This window comes from Oryctolagus cuniculus, chromosome 7 (genome assembly GCF_051225735.1).
Source record: "Oryctolagus cuniculus isolate XC-2025 breed Fujian yellow rabbit chromosome 7, ASM5122573v1, whole genome shotgun sequence".
Taxonomy (NCBI): domain Eukaryota; kingdom Metazoa; phylum Chordata; class Mammalia; order Lagomorpha; family Leporidae; genus Oryctolagus; species Oryctolagus cuniculus.
Genome location: NC_142873.1, coordinates 57,712,015 through 57,732,965, shown reverse-complemented (window position 1 = coordinate 57,732,965; position 20,951 = coordinate 57,712,015). Strand labels below are relative to the sequence as shown.

Here is a 20,951-nt window from a genome sequence, read left to right as displayed (position 1 = left end):
GGGATGTTAATGAGCAACTGTTTGCAATATTTCAGCTTGGGAAGGCTGAAAACACAAGTGCAGCAAAAACAAGGCTGGATTTGTCCTTCCCTTGGGAGAGGGAGGGGAGCTGGAAGGGAAGCCAAGCAAAAGCGATGAGACACCAAGGACCCCTCCCGCAGGAGGAATACACAGAACACAGCCGGCCTGGGGCTGACCGAATCCAGAAGGGGCTGGGAAAGCAGGTGTGGCCTCACAGTCAGAGTCAGCAGGGCTGGATCTTGGAAGAGGTGTCCAATTCGGCAACCTCTGGGTTGTAAGACGGCCGAGCAGCAGGGCTGCAGCTTGAGTTGACGCTGTTCCAGAAGGAAGGTTTTATGCAATTTGGTCAGCAAATAGCCACTTCGTTCAGCCGTTAGCCTGCGTGTTCATTGCTTCCGATGTAAGACGTTTGACTCCAGGTCTGGGCATACAGCAGAGAAGGAGATTTGACAAAACCTCGTCCTCATTCAGCTCACATTCTAGCTGCAGGGGGAGACAGACAACAAATACCCAGGAGAGCATCAGGTAGCCATGAGGATGGAAACCTGACTGGCGAGAAAGAGCCGGCCACATCGAGGTCTGCGGAGGGCGCTGCAGGGTTCAGCAGGTGCTAAGGCCCTGGCAGGCGGGAGCTGGGTGTACTGCAGGAATGGAGAAAAGCAGCAAGAAAAGGAGATGAGCCATGGAAAAAACGGCCAGGCAGGGGCAAGGTTAGGGAGACCGAATTTTATTCCAGGTGCAGCTATTTGTGACTTCGTGTGAAACCCAGCATTTCCCCTGGGTTACAAGCCTCCAAAGGGCAGAGACTACAGTGATCATGCTCACTCCGTACCCAGCTTGCATTCCCGGGCAGGTACTGAATGCTGTTTCTTTGTCTTTGAGTTCCATCTTCTGACTCTTTGTAGTGTGGTGGGCCGGCCTTCAAGCTGACCGCCACTGGCCCGTTCTTCTGTAGGTTGGCCCCGGGGCTGGCCTTTTGCAACCAGTGAACTCAGGCAGGAGTGATTGTGCGTGGCATTCGCGCCCAGGCCCTAAGAGTCCTTTCAGCATGCATCCTGTCCTCTGGGACTTCTTGCTCTGGAGGAGGCTGGCTGCCGTGTCACGAGGGTATGCAAGCAGCCATGTGCAAAGGCCCATGTGGAGAGGAACCGAGACCCTGGACAAGAACCAGCAACCAACCTTGTCGTGTGAACCGGTCACCTTGGAAGTGCATCTGCTTTCCTCCTTCAGACTCTTGGAGTCCGAGCTGACACATTGCAGCCACATGAGAGGCCCTGAGCCACAGCTGCCTGATGAGACCTTCCCAAACTCCTACCCAGCAGAAACCATGGAAGGGGACAGGTGTGTGGCATGGTTACACCGTAAGCCATGTTGGAGTGCTGGACCCAGCTCCTGGCTATTGCACCTGGGAAGGCAGCAGATGACGGCTTGAGTACTTGGATCCCTGCCACCACCCCTGGGGGAAACCCAGATGGAGTTCCCAGCCCCCAGCTTCAGTCTGACCCGGCCCCGGGATGAAGGCAGCATGCGGAGGGTGAACCAGTGGATGGCGATCTTCCTCTCTGTTTCTCTGCCTGTCAAAAAAATAATAGAAGTTGGATTTCATGCTTGTCTCTCAGCCTTGAGCTGAGAGTCTGCTCTCCAGACAGTCAACCCCTCTCCCGTCAGCCCCCACGGGTCCCCCTCCCCTCCACAGACACACTCGTTAAGGCCCTGCCTGGAGGACTCTGTCCTTGTGGCGCTCCCTCCCTAGCCTCAGGGACTTCTCGTCATCAGCATCCATTAGCAGACAGCATGTGCACCAGGTGTTGACCTTGAAAATGACCGTGGGTCAAAAGTCACAGACTCCTGAGGCTGGAGGGGGCCTAAGGTCTGGTCCAGACCACGCTCTTCTTAGGGGATGAGGAAACTGAAGCTCAGGAGTCCTTGTAACTCGCCCAAGATCACACAGTAACTTGCCCAAGGTCACACAGTAACTCGCTCAAGGTCACACAATAACTCACTCAAGGTCACACAGTCCATTAGTGCTGAAGTCAAGCCAAGTTCAGTTCTTTCAGCTGAGTTAACTATTCTAGGAGCTTCTAGAAGATAGACTGTGTTTGGACTTTCTTTGAGCTCCCTGTGCATAGTAGGTGTTCATTTAGTATTTGTGGAGTTGGTGATTGACTGCAGCAAAACACTCCCTCTCATATAAAAAGAATAATTATTTATTTGAGAGGCACAAATGCTCATGATGGTTCCTGGCTGGGACTGAAGCCCTGAGTTGGGAACTCAAACTGGGTCTCCCATGTGGGTGGCAGGAATTAGGGCTGCCTCCCAGCGTGTGCATGGATGAGGAAGCTGGAATCAGGAGCCAGAGTCAGACTTCTGTAACCTTCTGAGCTGTAAAACCAGCGTAACAGGAGGATTGGGAAAATGCAGGCAGAGCTAGGTACATCTTGACACCCAACAAATGCTATTTTTTTTTTAAATCAGCACTCTATTTTTTTCTGTTTTATTGTAAAAATTTTCAAACACAAGGTAGAAGAGAAAAATTTATGGGGGCTAGCTGTACACTAACTACCCAGGTTCTACCATTAATATTTTATTAAAATTTGTTTTTACTTTCCTCTCCATCTCTCCACCCCCCATCCTTTCAGAATCGATATGTAGTGATGCATTTCAAAGTGTCCTGTAAATTACAGACACAGCAATCTACATGATGCGTTCCTCTAAATACTTCAGTACATGTATTATTAACTAGAGTTCACGATTTATTTATTTTTATTTTTAAAGATTTATTTATTTATTTGAAAGTCAGAGTTACATAGAGAAGGAGAGGCAGGGTGGGGGGGAGAGGTCTTCCATCCACTGGTTCACTCCTCAATTGGCCACAATTGCTGAAGCCTCACCAATTCGAAGCCAGGAGCCAGGAGAGTCTTCCGGGTCTCCCATGTGGGTTCAGGGGCCCGAGGACTTGGGCCATCTTCTACTGCTTTCCCAGGCCACAGCAGAGAGCTGGATTGGAAACAGAGCAGCCAGGACTAGAACCAGCACCTATATAGGATGCCAGCATTGCAGGCGGCAGCTTTACCTGCTATGTCACAGTGTCAGCTCCAAGTTCACGATTTATTTAGATATTTCATTGCATATGGAATCTAGATACAATGAAATGTACAAATATTAAGTGTATATTTGCTGGGCTTAGGCAAATTCACCCATGTAATCTTTTTTTTTTAAGATGTCTTTATTTATTTGAAAGGCAGGATGACAGAGAGAGAGGGAGACACACATACACACAGAGAGAGAGAGAGAGATAGAGAGGGATCTTCCATTCACTGGTTCACTCCATAAATGGTTACAATGGCTGGGACTGGGTCAGGCTGAAGCCAGAGCCAGGAACTCCAACCAGGTCTCCTACATGGGTGGCAGGAGTGCTGGCACTTAGATCATCATCCAGTGCTCTCCCAGGTGCATTAGCAAGGAGCTGGATTGGGAGCGGAGCAGACGAGACTTGAACTGGTGCTCTGTCCAATATGGGCTGAAGGCAGTGCAGGTGGTGGTATACCCCACTGCACACAATGCTGGTCCCTAACCGTGTCATCTAATCCTCCATCAAGATGTGTAGAACTTTCCCATCACCTCATTCTTCTTCCTTGTCTGTCCCTGCCCCACCCCTAGAGTTGTCCCCAAGCACCATATGAGGGTTTTTTTCCCCATCGGTTACCTATTCTAGAACACAATATAAGTGGAATCATATGTAGCATAGTTTGATAGGTGGCCTTGGGCCCCCACAATTCTCCCCTCTTTCCCATTTGTAGTTCTCAAAAATAACCAGACTGTGCTGGGAATGAATGCAACTTCTTGAGATAAGAAGGAGCCGGCTGGACACGGGAGGGCCCTCCACACTTTGGCCCAGCAGGTCATACAACCCTGGAAGGCTTCTTCCAGGGGTTCTTCAGCTGCAAGTAGCGCATGCACTGTGGAGACCCCGTCCACTCCTGAGCTGTGGGACTGGCACGCCACGAATCCTAGCCTTTCTGGTCCTTTGCTGCCTATCGGTAGTAAACCTGCTTCGTGTAACGTGAGTATGCGGATGGCCTATCTTGCTGGACTTGGATAAGTTGGCAAGCAGTGCAGCCTGTGTGACAACACACAGTGCACACCTGTTCTGTAAGGCTGCGTCCGCTGGGCACCGCATCGTGAAGGTCATCGATGGTGTTGTGTGACCAGTGCTCCATCTTTTTTACTGCTTGATAGTTTTCCATTACATGAGTACACCACCATTTCTAACCTGTTATCTCGCTACCCATTTTTTTTTTTTTTTTGACAGGCAGAGTGGACAGTGAGAGAGAGAGACAGAGAGAGAAAGGTCTTCCTTTGCCGTTGGTTCACCCTCCAATGGCCGCCGCTGCAGCCGGCACACCGCGCTGATCCGATGGCAGGAGCCAGGATCCAGGTGCTTTTTCCTGGTCTCCCATGGGGTGCAGGGCCCAAGCACCTGGGCCATCCTCCACTGCACTCCCTGGCCATCTCGCTACCCATTTTAAAAAATTTTTTTTATTTTTTTATTTTTGACAGGCAGAGTGGACAGTGAGAGAGAGAGACAGAGAGAAAGGTCTTCCTTTTGCTGTTGGTTCACCCTCCAATGGCCACCGCGGCCGGCGTGCTGCGGCCAGCACACCGCGCTGATCCGATGGCAGGAGCCAGGTGCTTCTCCTGGTCTCCCATGGGGTGCCGGGCCCAAGCACTTGGGCCATCCTCCACTGCACTCCCTGGCCACAGCAGAGGGCTGGCCTGGAAGAGGGGCAACCGGGACAAAATCCGGCGCCCCAACCGGGACTAGAACCCAGTGTGCCGGCGCCGCAAGGCAGAGGATTAGCCTATTGAGCCGCGGTGCCGGCCTCGCTACCAATTTTTAATAAATGCTGATTACCTCTCTTCTTTCCTTACGGTAGATGATCACCAACCACATCAACCACGGCCAACATCAGCCGGAAGGGAATTGCATCTCTGAGACAGAAGAAGTCCCGAGCCCGAGGGAGAAGGGGCTGCTTCTCACAAGTGAGTTCTTCCTGGTCTTACATCAGTGCGTGGACACAGCAGCATCGTGGACAGAAGATGAGATTGAATTTCCTCCAGGGAGATCCCTCACCCTGTCTTATTCTCATTCCGTACATTTCTTCCAGCTTCCTCCACCATGAAATGACTTGGAGCCAATTAGGAGCCTTCTGCTTCCTCATCAGTGATATTTATGACTATGGAAATATTTATGGTGCATGGCGAGGGCTTGGGTCAGGCAAGAGACAGAGCTTTCGCTGTGCGTGTAAATGAGATTTGTCTCCTGCTTATTTTTTGCCAGGGTTGTAAAAAGGAAGAATGGAACTCCTCCCTGCACCCCCATCTAATCTTTGCATTCAGGCTGCGAATTAATCGGTGGTATGCCTCCCCACCCCTTTTTTATTACTGGCCTCCGTGCTTGGAATGAAGGAGGCATTTTGGCTTTCTGGACAATTTGCTAGTGTCACCTCCAATGCCCTGTCCAGCTAGAGCTATAAAATAATATGAGAAGATATTAAAAAAAACTTGTTAAAAATTTATCTGAGGGGTAGAGGGAGGAGGGGCGTGGAGAGAGTGGGCGAGCTTCTATCCATCCACTGTTTCACTCCCCCGGTGCCCACAATGGCCAGAACTCAATCCACAGCTCTCAAGAGGGGTGACAGGAACCCAGTCACTTGAGCTATCACCCCTGCTTCCCAGAAACCACATTAGCAGGAAGCTGGAGTCAGGAGCTGGACTCGGGTATTGAACTGACTCTGATGTGTGACGTGAGTGTCTTAAACACTGGGCTAAATGCCCAGCCCCAGAAAAGCACTTTTAGTACAATGACAGGAATTTCTTATTTCTATAAGAGTCTTGAGAACTGCTTGTGTTGTGGTGTAGTAGGTCAACCTGTAGTTCAGGCATCCCATATGAACACAGATTTGAGTCCTGGCTGCTCCACTTCGCATGCAGCTCCCTGCTAACGCACCTAGGAAAGCAATGGAAGATGGCCCGAGTCCTTGGGCCCCTGCTGCTTTCACAGGAGACCAAGCTGGATCTCCTGGCTTCAATCTGGCTCTACCCCGGCTGTTGCGGCCATTTGGAAATGAACAAGTGGATGGGAGACTGATCTCTCTCTTTCAAATAAATCTTTAGGGAAAACAAACAAACAAACAAAAAAGAACTGCTGGAGCAGCAGCATAGAGGAGGGACTTGGAGCCGGCACTGTGGCACAGCAGGTTAATGCCCTGGCCTGAAGCACCAGCATCCCATACGGGCGCCAGTTCGAATCCTGGCTGCTCCTCTTCTGATCCAGCTCCCTGCTATGGCCTGGGAAAGCAGCAGCAGATGGCCCAAGTCCTTGGGCCCCTGCATCCATGTGAGAGACCCGGAAGAAGCTCCTGGCTCCTGGCTTCGGATTGGCGCAGCTCCGGCCAATTGGGGAGTGAACCATTGGATGGACGACCTCTCTTTCTCTCTCTCTCTGCCTCTCCTCTCTATGTGTAACTCTGACTTTCAAATAAATAAATACATCATTCAAAAAAAAAAAAAAAAAAAAAAAGAGAGAGAGAAAAACCAGACCCGTCCCTGAGTTTGGTGGAATTCCCAGGGTAGGCAGCTTTTTAGCTCAAATGTCCATTTTCCTTTACCCTCCCTGCACACCCTCACTCCTGGCTCCCAGGAACCTCCTTTCTCCTCACCACATCCGTGGCCCCTGCCTGCACCTGGGATCCCATCCTCTGCCCCCAGACCCGGCACACTGCCATCTTCAGACACTCCCCTTGCAGATTCTGCACCCCCCTTGGCCCACAAACACTGCTTATGGCCCTATCGACTTGGAAGTTGTTTCTCCAAATAGATGCAGGTGTCCACCCGACGTGTGTGACGAATGCCTCCCACGTGCCCAGCTGCCCTCTCCCGCCCCTCCTCTCCTGGATGCTTGAAATCCGCACTGTCTGCCTTGGCGTCCTCCCTCTTATCCCTGTGCAGTCCCGGCCAGCCTCGGTGCTGCCCTGCGAGGGCTCCCAGGGCCCCAGTGCACTTCCCCGTGGCGGAGGCCAGAGCAGTCCTGCCTTCTGCTCCCAATGGCCGGTGCCCTCGGCCAGTGCCCTCCCCATCTGCTTCTGAGACTCATTCTGCCCAGCCCTGGACTGGGCTTGAGTTCCCTCCTGTGTCCTAAAGATGGCCACTCCTCAAAATGGTGTTCTCAGACCCTTGGCATCCCCCACCACAGTCAGCTCTCCCTTCAGGCAGCATCTCCCCCACCCACCTGTGACGCACAGGCCCTTGTTCCAAGGTGCCATGTACCTGAGTCACCCTATACCTACCGCCAGCCTTCCCCCCAAGCCTAGGGGTGGGAGCCAGAGCCTGTGCTCACTGGGAGCTTATCATGGAGGCAGAGACACACATGCAGATTTTGCAGTGCACTGCAGCACACCCTGGGGTAGGCCATGAGACTCATGCCCTCTGGTGGCACAAGAGATGAGCGGGATTAATAACACAGGTGCTAACTCAGAATGCAGAGGAGCTGTGGGCTCTGTCACCCAGGGCAGGGCCTGTACAGGGTGTGTGTGTGTGTGGGGGGGGAATTCAGTAGGGATGGACAGAAAGAGGTGTCTGTTCCAGGCCTCGGAACTGGGGCAGGAAGGACTTTTCAAGGAGCGTTCTTTCTACCATCATCCAGCCGCTCAGGTCATAATGTTTGTCCTGTCTTTTTTTTTTTTTTTAATTTATTTGAAAGGTGGAGTTACAGATTGGGGTGGGGGGGAGAGAAAGAGAAATTGAGATCAAGATCTTCCATCCACTGGGTCACTCCCCAAATGGCCACAACGACAGGGCTGTGCCAGGCTGAAGCCAGGAGCCCAGAGCTTCATCCAGGTCTCCCCTGTGGGTGCAGGGTCCCAAGCACGTAGGCCATGTTCCATTGCTTTCCCAGGCATATTAGCAGGGAGCTGGATCAGAAGTAGAGCAGCTAGGTCTTGGACTGGCACTCATGTGGGATGCTGGCATTACAGGTGGCGGCTTAACCCACTATGCCACAATGCTGGCTCCCTTTTTGTTTTCATTTTCATTTTATTTCAAAGGCAGAGATAGAGAGATCTTCCATCTGCTGTCTCACTCCCCAAATGCCTGCAACAGCCAGGGCTGGGCCAAGCTGAAGCCAGGAACCTGGAACTCAATCTGGGTCTCCCATGGGGGTGACAGGGACCCAAGCACTTGAGCCACCACCTGCTGCCTCCCAGGGTGCGCATCAGCAGGGGGCTGGACCAGATGCAGAATAGCCAGGACCGGAAGCAGGTACTCCAATACGGGACGCAGCCACGGGGCCACAACACCTGCCCTCAGGGTGCTTCCTGCCCTGAGTAGTGCTGCTTCCTGGGGGGCTCCTGGAGCCCGCCCTTGTTTTTCCCCCAATGCTCACAATGACCAGGCGGTGCTAGTAGCTTTCAATGCCTGGGAAGGAGAAACGGCCAAGTCACACTGAGAAGGTTGGTCCCATGTCCTGTAGTGGTTCCTAGGCTGAGAAGCACCATATGCAGGGGTGGGGGGGAATTGACTGTCCCATGCCATTTCCATGCCTCCAAAAAGCCCTACCTTGGTTTGTAAAACCCTGGTCAAATCCAGAGTGAACAGCACTCACTGTGCGCCGTGGGCAGAGCAAACTCCTGGCTGCGCTCGGGACGCAGAAGCGGCCCAGTGACAGGAGGCAGGGCTGGGAGAGGGCGTCATCAGGGAATCCCAGGCCTCAAAGCGGTGTTTGATCTTGTCTGCGGCGAGACGGTGAGGCCAAACCCCTCAATGCAAAGGCAGGACCCGGCCTCGCCTCTGTCTTCCCGACTCCCTGACTCCCCAGCTCCCCAGGCCAAGGCGTCCTTGCCTGTGGCTCAGCAGAAGCACTTCACTGAACTGAGCAGGGACGCAGCTGGCCTGACAGGTTCTAGTCACGGACTCAAGGAGTCCTTTGCTCCTCCGATAGATAGGAGCCTCCATGGCCAGTGCTGTCTGCAGGGGTTTGTTCAGGGGATTCCAGGTCCAGGCAGGGGCATTCCAAGTACAAGGCGGAGGGTAACTACCACTCACAGGTAACCCCCACTCCACCTGAAGCCCACCTGGCCATCATGAGCCTTCCCCACTGAGCAGGGCAAGGCTGACCAAATCAAAGTCAAGTCACGAACACCACTGCCCAACCAGGAGCCTGGACACGCGCTGATCACGCACCTCTCGGCCCCAGTGTCGATCTGTAAGAACCTCCACCCCTAACTCCTCAGGGGAGCCCGGGAATCAAGCAACGGCTGCCCGGCTCCTTGCTATGCACTGTACAGGCAATAAACACTTGTTTTCTTCCGCTACCCCAGTTTTAGTGATCGGCTTTCTGCGTGTCTGGCGAGCAGACCCAGTTTGGGGGCTCTCTACAACACCTCCAATGGTTTGGGTGTTGCTGAGCAACCCCTGCAAGCAGATGGTGCGCGCCAGTCACCAACAAACACCTGCCCACCCGGTGAACACCAGGGTCCCAGCCAACAGGGCAAGTCCCTGCCCTCGAGGTGTTTACCTCCTCGGGGCGGAGAAGGGGGACAGAAAAAACACCACCAACAGAGACCTAGCACCACCACCACCACCACACACACACACACACACACACACACACCAGACTGACCGGTGGGTGATCACAAGTTGCCAAAAGCCTACAGAAAAATGAGTGACAATATTAGCCCGGCAGGTGTACGGAGCCCTGTCAGGGGAGGCGGGGACTCTGGTCACTTGTCCCTGATGACTGGCTCCTCAGGTCTCTGCAATCTTGATGCTACCCACTGCCTGCACCAGGGCCCTGTCTCTGCAGACCCAGTCTTGGCCTGAGGGGCTGAAGCAGTTAGCGACATCCCGGCTGGAGAAGGAGCCAGGGCTGAATGCCAGGAAAAACCCTAGGGTCAGAGCCAGGGACTCTGAGCCAAATTACAGCCTCTCTGGCCAGAGGGAGGCGCTGACCAGGGTTGACGGGTGCAGGAAGTTCCTGATTGGTCATCAAGCAAAGGGCTGGGGGCATGGTCTTTGTCTTATTGGCTGTTGGGCCTTGCGGGGGCGTGGTCTGATTTAAAGGAACATGGTGTTATTTCGGGAGCAATTCAGCTTGGGGTCTGAAGCGGATGTGTAGCTCAGTCAGGGTCCTGGCGGCAAGCAGGTGTCGCAGTCATTAGACTAGTTCAAGGAGGGTGAACTGACGAAGGTGTAAGGAGGTGAGGGGGAACAAGAAAGGGGCCCAGATCCTAAGAGAAGGGAAGGGAAAGGAAGGGGGTGGTGAACCCAGCGAGGAGAAAGGGGCAGGGTGAGCCGGTTGTCTTCAGACAGACAGGGGGCACGGCCAACCCGGGGGGAGCACCTCGGCCCCTACACTCCCTGCTCTGTTCCCCGTTGGCCAAACCAGAGAAGTCCGGGGCCAGAGAGCCAGGTGGGAAGAGGGAAGAGAAGCTAAAGGCCTCCCAGGACGCGGGCAGGGCTGCCCTGTGCTGTGAACCAGGACCCCGGCCCCCATGAAGTTGGCGGGCTTCGGGAAGGACAAGCTCCCCCTCGGAGCCTGGCGCCTCCCCGGCGTGATGCTTTCCACTTGCATCGCGGGCGTGGTGATCCTCCCTGGACCTGTCTGCTGCTTCCAGGCCACCACCCTCTCTTGCTGCGTTTCTCCAACAGCTCCCTAGAGGTCTCTGGCCTTGCCTCTCACCTAGTCCTCTCTTGACTGTGCAACCAGATCTTGCCAATGCCCCCACACTCCCTCCCGCAGCACCTAACATGAAGCTCGGATGTCTTACCCTGGCTGCTGAGCCCTGGCCTGGCCTGGCCCTGGTTTACATTTCCACCCTTATCCTGGCTACTTCTGTCCCAATGCACATCCCTTTCTGTTACCTCCTCCCTCGAGCTGGCTCAGCTTGGTCCAGCCACACAGAACTGCTCGCGCTCTCCCTGACCCCAGGGCCTTTGCCCGGGCTGTTTCTCCTCTTGAAAGTAGGGAAGTCAATGCTAATCTGTTTCTCATTTCTCATTCCTTTGTTGCTAGGTGCTTCAGTGCCTCCTATATTCTCCCAAAGCACCCTGGCCCTGCCCCAATAATATTTATTTTTAAAGCAATTCAATAGATATTTTACTGAGTACTTGTACTGCACCAAGCCCTTCCCAACTCACGCTGTCTCTGCTTAGCCTGTTCTTCCCTTCACTCTCCGTCTGGCTCATTCTTACTTCTCATTTGAGTCTCAGCTTAAGTATTCCTCCTGCAAGAGGTTCTTAGTCTCTCCCAGTGTTCTTGTGATTCCGCTGACTTGCTGACTTCTCCCCCTCTCCACAAGGGAGGGGCTGGTTCTGTTCCATCTGTCGCTGTGTGCCTAGCCCTAGTTCAGAGCCTGGCATGTGGTGGGCCCTGGTCACAGGTGTGTGTGTGTGTGTGTGTGTGGAGGCATAGGGCTCGCTCACGACAGAGGGAGGAGGGCTCTATGTTCCAGGAGTGAACTCAGCTTCTGTAGGGCCTGAAACTCCAACAATTTGGAGAGTTCTTGTTCAGAAAGCCACACTACCAGGAACACAAAAGTAAAATGAGAGTGAGCCTTAGGTTGGGGAATAAAATGACAACAAATTGTAACACGTTCAAAGTGCAGAACTACCACAAATGTCACAAAGTATAGAAAAACAATATGCGTTTTTGTTCATTAACTGCCTTGCTCGTTGCTATAATTCTTTCTTCCTTTCTATTTTTTTGGCTGAGTACTGTTACACACCTCTTCATAGGCAGCAATTTGATAATATTTTCTTGATAGAGAAAGGAAAGAGAATTAAGTCCATCGTCCAGCATCATGAATAATTATATGTATTATTGATGCTTGGGACGCATAAAACACGTGACTTCACAACCAGATGTGCTTGCTGTTTGTAGGACTGCTACACTTTGTCCCCTACAAACACAGGGATTCTAACGAATCCTGTTTGACATAATCCTCATCCAAAGTAAACAAACATAGCATGCAATTGCATTGCTGCATTGCTAGTGCGGGTTGAATGTCCTTACCCAGAGTGCCTGGAACTGGAAGCGTTTTGGACTTTGAATATTTTTAGAATTTGAAATAGTTGCATCTACCTAATGAGATATCTTGGCGATGGATGGGACCCAAGTCCAAACATGAAATTTATTTATTTTTCATAGACACCTTCTACATATAGCCCAGAGGTAGTTTTAAACCATTTTTAAAATAAAATACTTTTTTTAAAGGTTTATTTATTTATTTGAAAGTCAGAGTTACACAGAGAGAGAAAGAGAGGCAGAGAGAGACAGGGGTTTTCCATCCACTGGTTCACTCCCCAAATGGCCATAACAGCCAAAGCTGGGCCGATCCAAAGCCAGGAGCCAGGAGCTTCTTCTGGGTCTCCCACATGGGTGCAGGGGCCCAAGGACTTGGGCCATCTTCTACTGCTTTCACAGGCCATAGCAGAGAGCTGGGTCAGAAGTGGAACTTGAACCGGTGCCCATATGGGATGCCGGCACTGCAGGTGGTGGCTTTACTAGCTATGCCACAGCGCCAACCCCCAAATAAAATACTTTTGTGCATGAAATGAAGTTCAGGTACATTGAACCATCAGACTTGTGGTATCCTGCCAGCACTCAACGAGTTTCAGATTTGGAAGCATTTTGGATTTTTTGGGAGTTTTGAATTAGGGTTGCTCAACCAGTATCAGGGAGAACTGAACACTTAGCTATCTGGTGACTAAGCGGGAGAATTCACCGTGGAGTAACTCTGGGTGCTACACAACTCAAATCTTATTTCTCCTCCTCTGCCTCTCAAATCTGACATGCTCTTTGACCTAGCACCTTAGTGCCACGGTGTGACAGACGCTGGCACCAGGGACAAGAAGTGTTCCCGGAAGCCATGTCTGCTCTGATGTGGCTAAGAAAAACTACCTGTGCACGAAGTGACTGCAAGCCACCTAAATATCATCCACGAGAGCCCAGACCCAGTTGTATCCCCAGTTGAACTTCCCTTTGCCCACATGGCAAAAATGCCCTCAGCCACTTCAGCGCCAGCCAGCGGGAGGACAAGCGTGACCCAGGAAAAGGCTGACTTCAAGGAGAGCGCCGTCCAAGAGCTGATCTCTGTAAATTTTACAAAAACTCGTGACCGCATGGATGCATGGCCAGGGCTTCTTCCAGAACTCGTTCCCTAATGACAAAGCCTCTTTAACTTCCCGGTAAACTTGCACCTGATCTCCCCTCTGTCCTGAGCTGCCCTTGGCGCCGCGCCTGGCACACAGTAGTTGCTTTGCAAACACACGTGGAGTAAGGGAAAGTGCTGGCCGGGCTCCTCACCCAGGGACCATCTCCTCCTCCGGTCGACCTCCTCGTGTGTTTGAAAGCTGGCAATCATGGAAGAGTGGAGTGGAGTTCCTGGGGGCGATCCGGGTGGGGGAGAAGGGGACCCCTGGGGGGGATGAGCTGTCCCATTCCCTTATCACCAGGCAAATAAGCCCAAGCGGGCACCGCGGCTGCCCTCATTAGCAGCGTGACTGTCCTGGCAACCCACTCAGGGTGATTCTAATTGGCCCCAATCAGGGCAAGCCGGGTCTGGTTTTATTAGAGGTGACAGCAGCTCCGCCGGCTGCTCATGGGAAGAGCAGGTGGAAAGGTCGCATGGAAAAGGCCATTTCCAGCGCAGAGCAGTCGCACACGGGGCTCCAGACTCCCCCAGCTCTGCGCAGGATCTTGCTTGATGCAGCCCGGCCCCGGGGGCCCATTCCTATCTTTCTCTCTTTGCTGTGAGAGGGTCGACTGCAGGCCCCAACCCCCAGTTTTCTCTGCGGCCTTGGGTGTAGCAAGCATAAAAAGTCTGGGAGCCCCCAGGGCTGACTCTGGGGGTCTGCAACGCTGAGGAACAGTGTCTCAGAGCAGGCTGCAATTCCAGATGAGAGGGAGGCCTGGGAGGCGCCGCTGTAGGTGCTGGGGGATGAGAACCAAGCACCCTGGGGCTTTCTCTCTCGGCCGCCCACTCTGTGAATCCAGCGCTGATCTCCCGCACACAGCGAGTCCCTGCCCTGCCCGCACTGCCCGGCACCGGGCTCGTGACTCCTCCATCCCAGGACTCAGGGTACTGCCTGTATTTGCTCCGCCATCTGTCTCCCCAGATGTCTGCCCGCCTCTCCGTGGCGCTGACCAAGTCTTCCTGGGGTTCACAGTCTTGATTTGTTCCCCAGCACGGAGTCCGGTGCGGGAGCTGTATTTCCTGACCAACTCTCCGGAGGAGAGGAGAGGAAGACATTGGTCATGAAGAGATGAACCAATGCGGGCGCAGCGTTTTACAGCAGAAGCAGGACAGCAGGGGCAAGTGTTGGGCCAGCAGTGCGGGTGCTGCATCCCACACCGATGTTGCTGGGTTTGATCGCTAAACCTCCTCCCCATTCCAGCTTCAGGACACAGGGCGATAAATCAAGTAATGGGGGCCCTGCACCCACCTGGGAGAACTGGCTCCCAGCTTTGGCCTTGTCCCGTCTCTGGCCATTTTCAGTATTTGGGAATTGAACCAGTGAATGAGAGCTCAGTCTCTCTCTGTCTAGTCTCTCTCTCTCTCTTTGCCTCTCAAACTTTTTTAGAAAATAGCAAAGTGCTTTTAAGTTGGGCCTCTGGAGTCAGACCAGTTCAAATTCCAGCTCTACTCTGTTGTTGGTGGGGGTTAGGTTTGGCTGCAAATGCCAGAGATGCCCCCCCCCCCCCAACAGCGGCTTAGACAAGTGAACCCTCTGTTTCTCTTTCATGTCCAAGTCGAAGGATAAGGTCTCAGGACTGCAAGTCGATTGAGCTCTGTGGTGTCGTCTGGGACCCAGGCTTCTGCTACCTGTGACCCTGCCATTCATGGCCTTGGTCATGTCCTGGCTCTGGCCTGTCTGGCTCCTGCTGTCATGCCCTCATTCCACCAGCAGGGAGGAAAGGCGAGAAGGCTGACAATTCCAGGAAGTCGCCGGTACCACGTTTGCTCCCCTCCAGTTACCCCCAGCTGTGCACACCCAGCTTCAACAGGGTCTTAACACTAGAAGGTCACAGACTCAGCTAACGGTGGGGTCTGTTACTCTACAGGAGATCCGGTTGCAGGGGAGAGTCTCCGCTATCCTCGCTAGAGCTGTGTGACGTTGGGGAGGTGAGTTTGTCTCCTTGATGCCCAGTTTCCTCATCCAAGATAGAGGAATTCAAGGAAACACCTCAGCCAAGGGCCTGCGTCCACTAAGGGCTCCCTTACTGTTTTCCTCGGTTTGTGGCAAGGCTGGCAGGGGGCGGTCTCCTGAGAGGAGCCTGTGGACTCCGTGCAGCCTGGGAGCATCTGCATCTTTTAAAATTTTTTTAAATTAAATTTCCTTTTCTAAAAAATGATTTATTTTATTTGTTTGAAGGGCAGAGTTACAGAGAGGCAGAGGGCGAGGGTGAGGGCAAGGGAGAGGCCGGCACTGTGGCTCAGTGGGTTAATGCCCTGGCCTGAAGTGCCGGCATCCCATATGGGCGCCGGTTCTGGTCCCAGCTGCTCCTCTTCTGATCCAGCTCTCTACTGTGGCCTGGGAAAACAGTGGAGGATGACCCAAGTCCTTGGGCGCCTGCACCCGCATGGGAGACCTGGAGGAAGCTCCTGATTCCTGGTTTCGGATCGGCGCAGCTCTGGCCGTTGTGGCCATCTGGGGAGTGAACCAACGGATGGAAGACCTCTCTCTGTGTCTCTACCTCTCTCTATAACTCTGCCTGTCAAATAAAATAAATCTTTAAAAAAGAGAGAGAGAGGGGTCTTCCATCCACTGGTTCACTCCCCAATTGGCCGGAGCTGAGCTGATCTGAAGCCAAGAGCTGGGAGCCTCTTCCGGGTCTCCCACGTGGGTACAGGGGCCCAAGGACTTGGGGGCCATCTTCTACTGCTTTCCTAGGCCATATCAGAGAGCTGGATTTGAAGTAGAGCAGCCGGGACTCCAACTGGTGCCCTTATGGGATACTGGTACCACAGGCGGCAGCTTTACCCACTAGGCTATAGTGCTTAAGAGTACCACTTACTGGGGCTGGCGCCATAGCTCACTTGGTTAATCCTCCGCCTGCGGCGCCGGCATCCTATGTGGGCGCTGGTTTGAGTCCCAGATGCTCCTCTTCCAGTCCAGCTCTCTGCTATGGCCCAGAAGGGCAGTGGAGCATGGCCCAGGTGGTTGGGCCTCTGCACCGACATGGGAGACCAGGAGGAGGTACAGTGCCAACCGTGACGGCCATTTGGGGAATGAACCAAATGGAGGGAAGAATCATCGGAGGGAAGACCTTTCTCTCTGTCTCTCTCTCTCACTGTCTATAACTCTACCTGTCAAATAAATTAAAAAAAAAAAAAGATTACCACTTACTAGCCCTGTGACTCGATTAGTTACATTTATTTATTTATTTATTTTTGACAGGCAGAGTTAGACAGTGAGAGAAAGAGACAGAGAGAAAGGTCTTCCTTTTCTGTTGGTTCACCCCCGAAATGTCCACCACAGCCGGTGCGCTGCGCCGATCCGAAGCCAGGAGCCAGGTGCGGGTGCAGGGCCCAAGCACTTGGGCCATCCTCCACTGCCTTTCCGGGCCACAGCAGAGAGCTGGACTGGAAGAGGAGCAACTGGGACAGAATCCAGTGCCCCGACCAGGACCAGAACCCCGGGTGCTGGCGCCGCAGGCGGAGGATTAGCCAAGTGAGCCGCCGCTGGCCTCGATTAGTTACTTGACCTTTCTGTGCCTCAGTTTTCTTTTCTGCAGAATGGGGATAACAAGAACCCCTTCTTCCTAGGGCTGTTTGGAGGACTGTTGAGACATTGTTTAAAGAGCTTAGCTTAGGGGACCTGTGTTGTTGTGTAGCAGGTAAAGCCGCTGCCTGCAGTGCCAGCATCCCATATTGGCACCAGTTCCAGTCCCAGCTGCTCCACTTCTGATCCAGCTCTTTGCTGTGGCCTGGGAAAGCAGAAGATGGCCATGTCCTTGGGCCCCTACACCTACATGGGAGACCCGGAAGAAGCTCCTGACTCCTGGCTTTGGATTGGCGCAGCTCTGGCCGCTGTGGCCAATTGGGGAGTGGACCAGTGGATCGAAGACCTCTCTCTCTCTCTCTCTCTCCCCCACCCCCTCTCTCTGCCTCTCAAATAATAAACAAATAAATCTATTTTTTAAAAAAGAAAAACTTAGCTTAGGACCTAACAATACATATTTGATCAGTATGGGCTTCTTTTGTTACCAGTGAGGATAAGTCCTGAGCAACCTTGAGATGAACCATAAAGAGGATGACAGAGAAGTTTCCGTAAGATCCTGCTCAGCAACCAGACTTCAAAATTCAACCCGTTCCAGGGGGCGGGACTGAGGCTGTAACCAGGAGGCAATAAATGAACTTGGCCTACAGTGACTGCATTAGTATGCTTGCATTTTGAATTCTCTCCAAATAGAACTGACCTTAAAAGCAACGGGAACATCCTCTGCCTTCCTGCTTGTGTTTGCTTCTCAAAGCTGTTAGCAATTCTCATCTCCAGGGTGCTCTTCCTGAGGGGATGGGGCAAGAAGCTCCAGGGTGAGGGCTCCCACTTGGCCCCCAGCAGGAGCTGGGCTGGGGGCTCTGCCCAGGCTGTGCCCTGCCTGTCTCCTCAGGCAAAGGTGCAGAGAAGCAGAAGATAAGCCAGGGTCCGGTCTGCCAGACTGCAGCTTGAAGAAACAAGCACGACACATACTTTCTCCTGGGATTGGTGCTTAGGGCTCCAGTGGATCCTGGTTTCTTTCCGAAGACCCAGGCTTCTAGGAGGAGAGCGGGTTGGAGGCGCCGAACCTCCCCAGGTAGCACATTGTTGGTTCTGTTTCTTACAGGAGCCAAACGTGAACCCTCTGCCATTTACCCTTGGTGTTCCCAGGCTACTCCCACTTCGGCACCAGCTGAGCCACTGCCAGGGGTCCTTGAGAGAGGGGAAAGCCAGGGTGGGACAATGGTGGCCCCCAGGGTGCCCTTCCCGCCTAGGCTTTCTACCCTGTTGACCGTCGCCTGCCGTGGGCTGTCTTGGGCAACCCACCCGTAAATGGAACCCCTGTATGATACCAGAAAACCTCCAGCTAAATCAAGAATCTGCTGCACTTCTGCAGTTTGCAAGAGGATGGCTCACTTGAAGCGAGAAATTGGAAGCAACCTAAATGACTAAGGAAAGGAGAATGGATGTGCAAATGATGGTTTCATTGCCCCAAGTGATATTATGCTGCCATTAAAAAATATCATCAGGAAGATTAGGTGGTGACTTGGAAAAATGCTTATATCCTGGTGCTAAATGAAAACATAAAATCTCATCTTTGCCATAACTGCAAGAGTTATATGTGCATGTGGACAAGGACGGAAAGGAACACCACAAAAGGGGGAAAAAAAGAATCCCTGGAATTTGCTAGTCTGCTTTCTTATGTTGATATCAACTTTTCCATCAAAATTCTCAGGAAAAGACAGGACAATTTTAAATTGAAAAGCAAGCCTGGGAGGAACCCTGTTCCTTGGTCAGTTCTCCTCCCAGCAGGCAGAGACAGATGAAAGTGGCCGCTGAGGGATGGACTCACTCCCTCCCCCTGCGGAGAGGCCTGGAAACAACTTAGAATTCTTCAGGAGTGCAGGCTCAATGGAGTGGGCTTTAGAGGTGGGGCCACTTCCTATTCTGTACCAGGAAGGAAGCCGCCAGGAAGGCCTTAACTCTGGGTGTACGAAATCATCAGTTAACAACTACCTGGAATTTCAGGAGCCATTTCAATATCATCCCTCCCCCACTGTGTAAGCCTGGATGTATCAGATTAGGGGACCCCCATCGTAATCTACCTCTAAATGGCTGATGGTAGGTGGGCGTGGCAGCACAGTGGGTTAAACAGCCACCTGGGACCCAGCACCCCACGTTGGAGTCCCTGGGATCAAGTCTCACCTCCACTTTTTTTTTTTTTTTTTTTGACAGGCAGAGTGGACAGTGAGAGAGAGAGACAGAGAGAAAGGTCTTCCTTTGCCGTTGGTTCACCCTCCAATGGCTGCCGCGGCCGGCGCGCTGCGGCTGGCGCACCGCGCTGATCTGATGGCAGGAGCCAGGAGCCAGGTGCTTTTCCTGGTCTCCCATGGGGTGCAGGGCCCAAGCACCTGGGCCATCCTCCACTGCACTCCCTGGCCACAGCAGAGGGCTGGCCTGGAAGAGGGGCAACCGGGACAGAATCCGGCGCCCCAACTGGGACTAGAACCCGGTGTGCCGGCGCCGCTAGGCGGAGGATTAGCCTAGTGAGCCGCGGCGCCGGCCTCACCTCCACTTCTATCCAGCTTCCTGCCAATGTGCACTCAGGGAGGTGGCAGGTGATAGCTCAAGTACTTGGGTCCCTGCCACCCATGTGGGTGATGGGCAAGGAGTTCCTGGCTCCTGGCTTCAGCCTGGGAGAGCCCCAACTGATGTGGGCATCTGGGGAGTGAACCAGCAGATCAAAGAGCTCTCACTCTCTATCTTTCTCTCTTTGTTGCTCTGCCTTTCAAATACATTTAAAAAAATAAAATATAGGGGCCAGCACTGTGGCATAGTGGGTTAAAGCCCTGGCCTGCAATGCCGGCATCCCATATGGGCACTGGTTTGAATCCTGGTTACTCCACTTCCAATCCAGCTCTCTTCTGATGCACCTGGGAAAGCCCTAGAAGATGGCCCGAGCACTTGGGCCCCTGCACCCGTGTGGGAGACCTGGAAGAAGCTCCTGGCTCCTGGCTTCAGATCGGCCCATCTCTGGCTGTTGCAGTTATTTGGGGGAGTGAACCAGCAGATAGAGGACCTCTCTTTCTGTCTCTCCTTCTGTCTATAACTCTGCCTCTCAAGTAAATAAATAGATCTTTAAAAAGGAAAGAGAGAAAGAGAGAGAGAGAAGGAAGGAAGGAAGGAAGGAAGGAAGGAAGGAAGGAAGGAAGGAAGATAAATGGCTGATGGACAGCCAGACATGAAAACAATGGTGCTGGGCAGTTTGCAAATAGGAATGAGGGTCCGTGGGAAAGAAGGTGGGAGGTAGGATTGGGAAGTATGGTTCAAGCCAAGGCTCTGCCCCTCGGGAGCAGCATGACTTTAGGCTACAGAGCTTCTTCGTCTCCGTTTTCTTATCGGTAAAACAGGGACCACCTGCTACTGGATTGTTGTGGACACTGTTTATGTGAGAGCATGAGAGAAAGCTCTGTGATCTGTCAAGCACCTGTATTTGTCTGCTGGGCCATCATCACCAAAGTCCCCAGATGGGCCGACTAGAACAGCGGGAGTTCATTTTCTCACAACTCCAGAAGCCGGAAGTCTGGGACTAAGGTGTCAGTGGGGCTGGCGGCTTCTGAGTCCACCCTGCCTGAGTCTTCACACGGTTTCTCCTCCATGTCTGTGTCTTCGAAAAAAAAAAGACTGATTAATTTATTTGAATGGCAGAGAGAGAGAGAGAAAGGAAGAGAGAGGAAGAGAGGGAGGGAGAGCGGTCCTCCATCTATTGTTTCACACCCCAAAGGGCTGCCATGGCCAGGGCTGGGGCAGGCTGAAGCCAGGAGCTTGGAATTGTATTCTGGTCTCCCACGTGAGTGGCGGTGGGTCCAGCACTGTGTCCATCTTCCACTGCCTCCTTGGTACATTAGCAGGGAGCAGGATGGAAAGGAGGCTAGCCAGGACCCCAAAAGCATTCCCGTGTGGCTGCCGGCAGCACAAGCCACGGCTTAACCTGCTGTGCTACAACGCTGGCCCCTGTGTCTGCGTCCATGTCCATCTTTAGGGGACACTAATTAGTGTGCTGGACTTGGGCCCACTCTGCTGACCTCACTTAACTTTGTTGCCTGTCTTCGAGACCCTGTCTCCACATATGGTCCGTCACATTCTGCAGGAGCAGGGTGCGGGACTTCAAC

General features: G+C 52.9%; 1 long non-coding RNA gene across 1 annotated transcript; it reads right to left on the bottom strand.

Annotated features, from left to right (window-relative positions):
- Positions 1 to 2,773: 2,773 nt before the first annotated feature.
- Positions 2,774 to 20,446, bottom strand: LOC149125582 (uncharacterized). The gene is made up of 2 exons (XR_016210744.1): positions 20,267 to 20,446; positions 2,774 to 3,018 (listed from the first exon to the last, which is right to left on the bottom strand). It is a non-coding gene; the product is annotated as an uncharacterized LOC149125582 (long non-coding RNA).
- Positions 20,447 to 20,951: the final 505 nt, after the last annotated feature.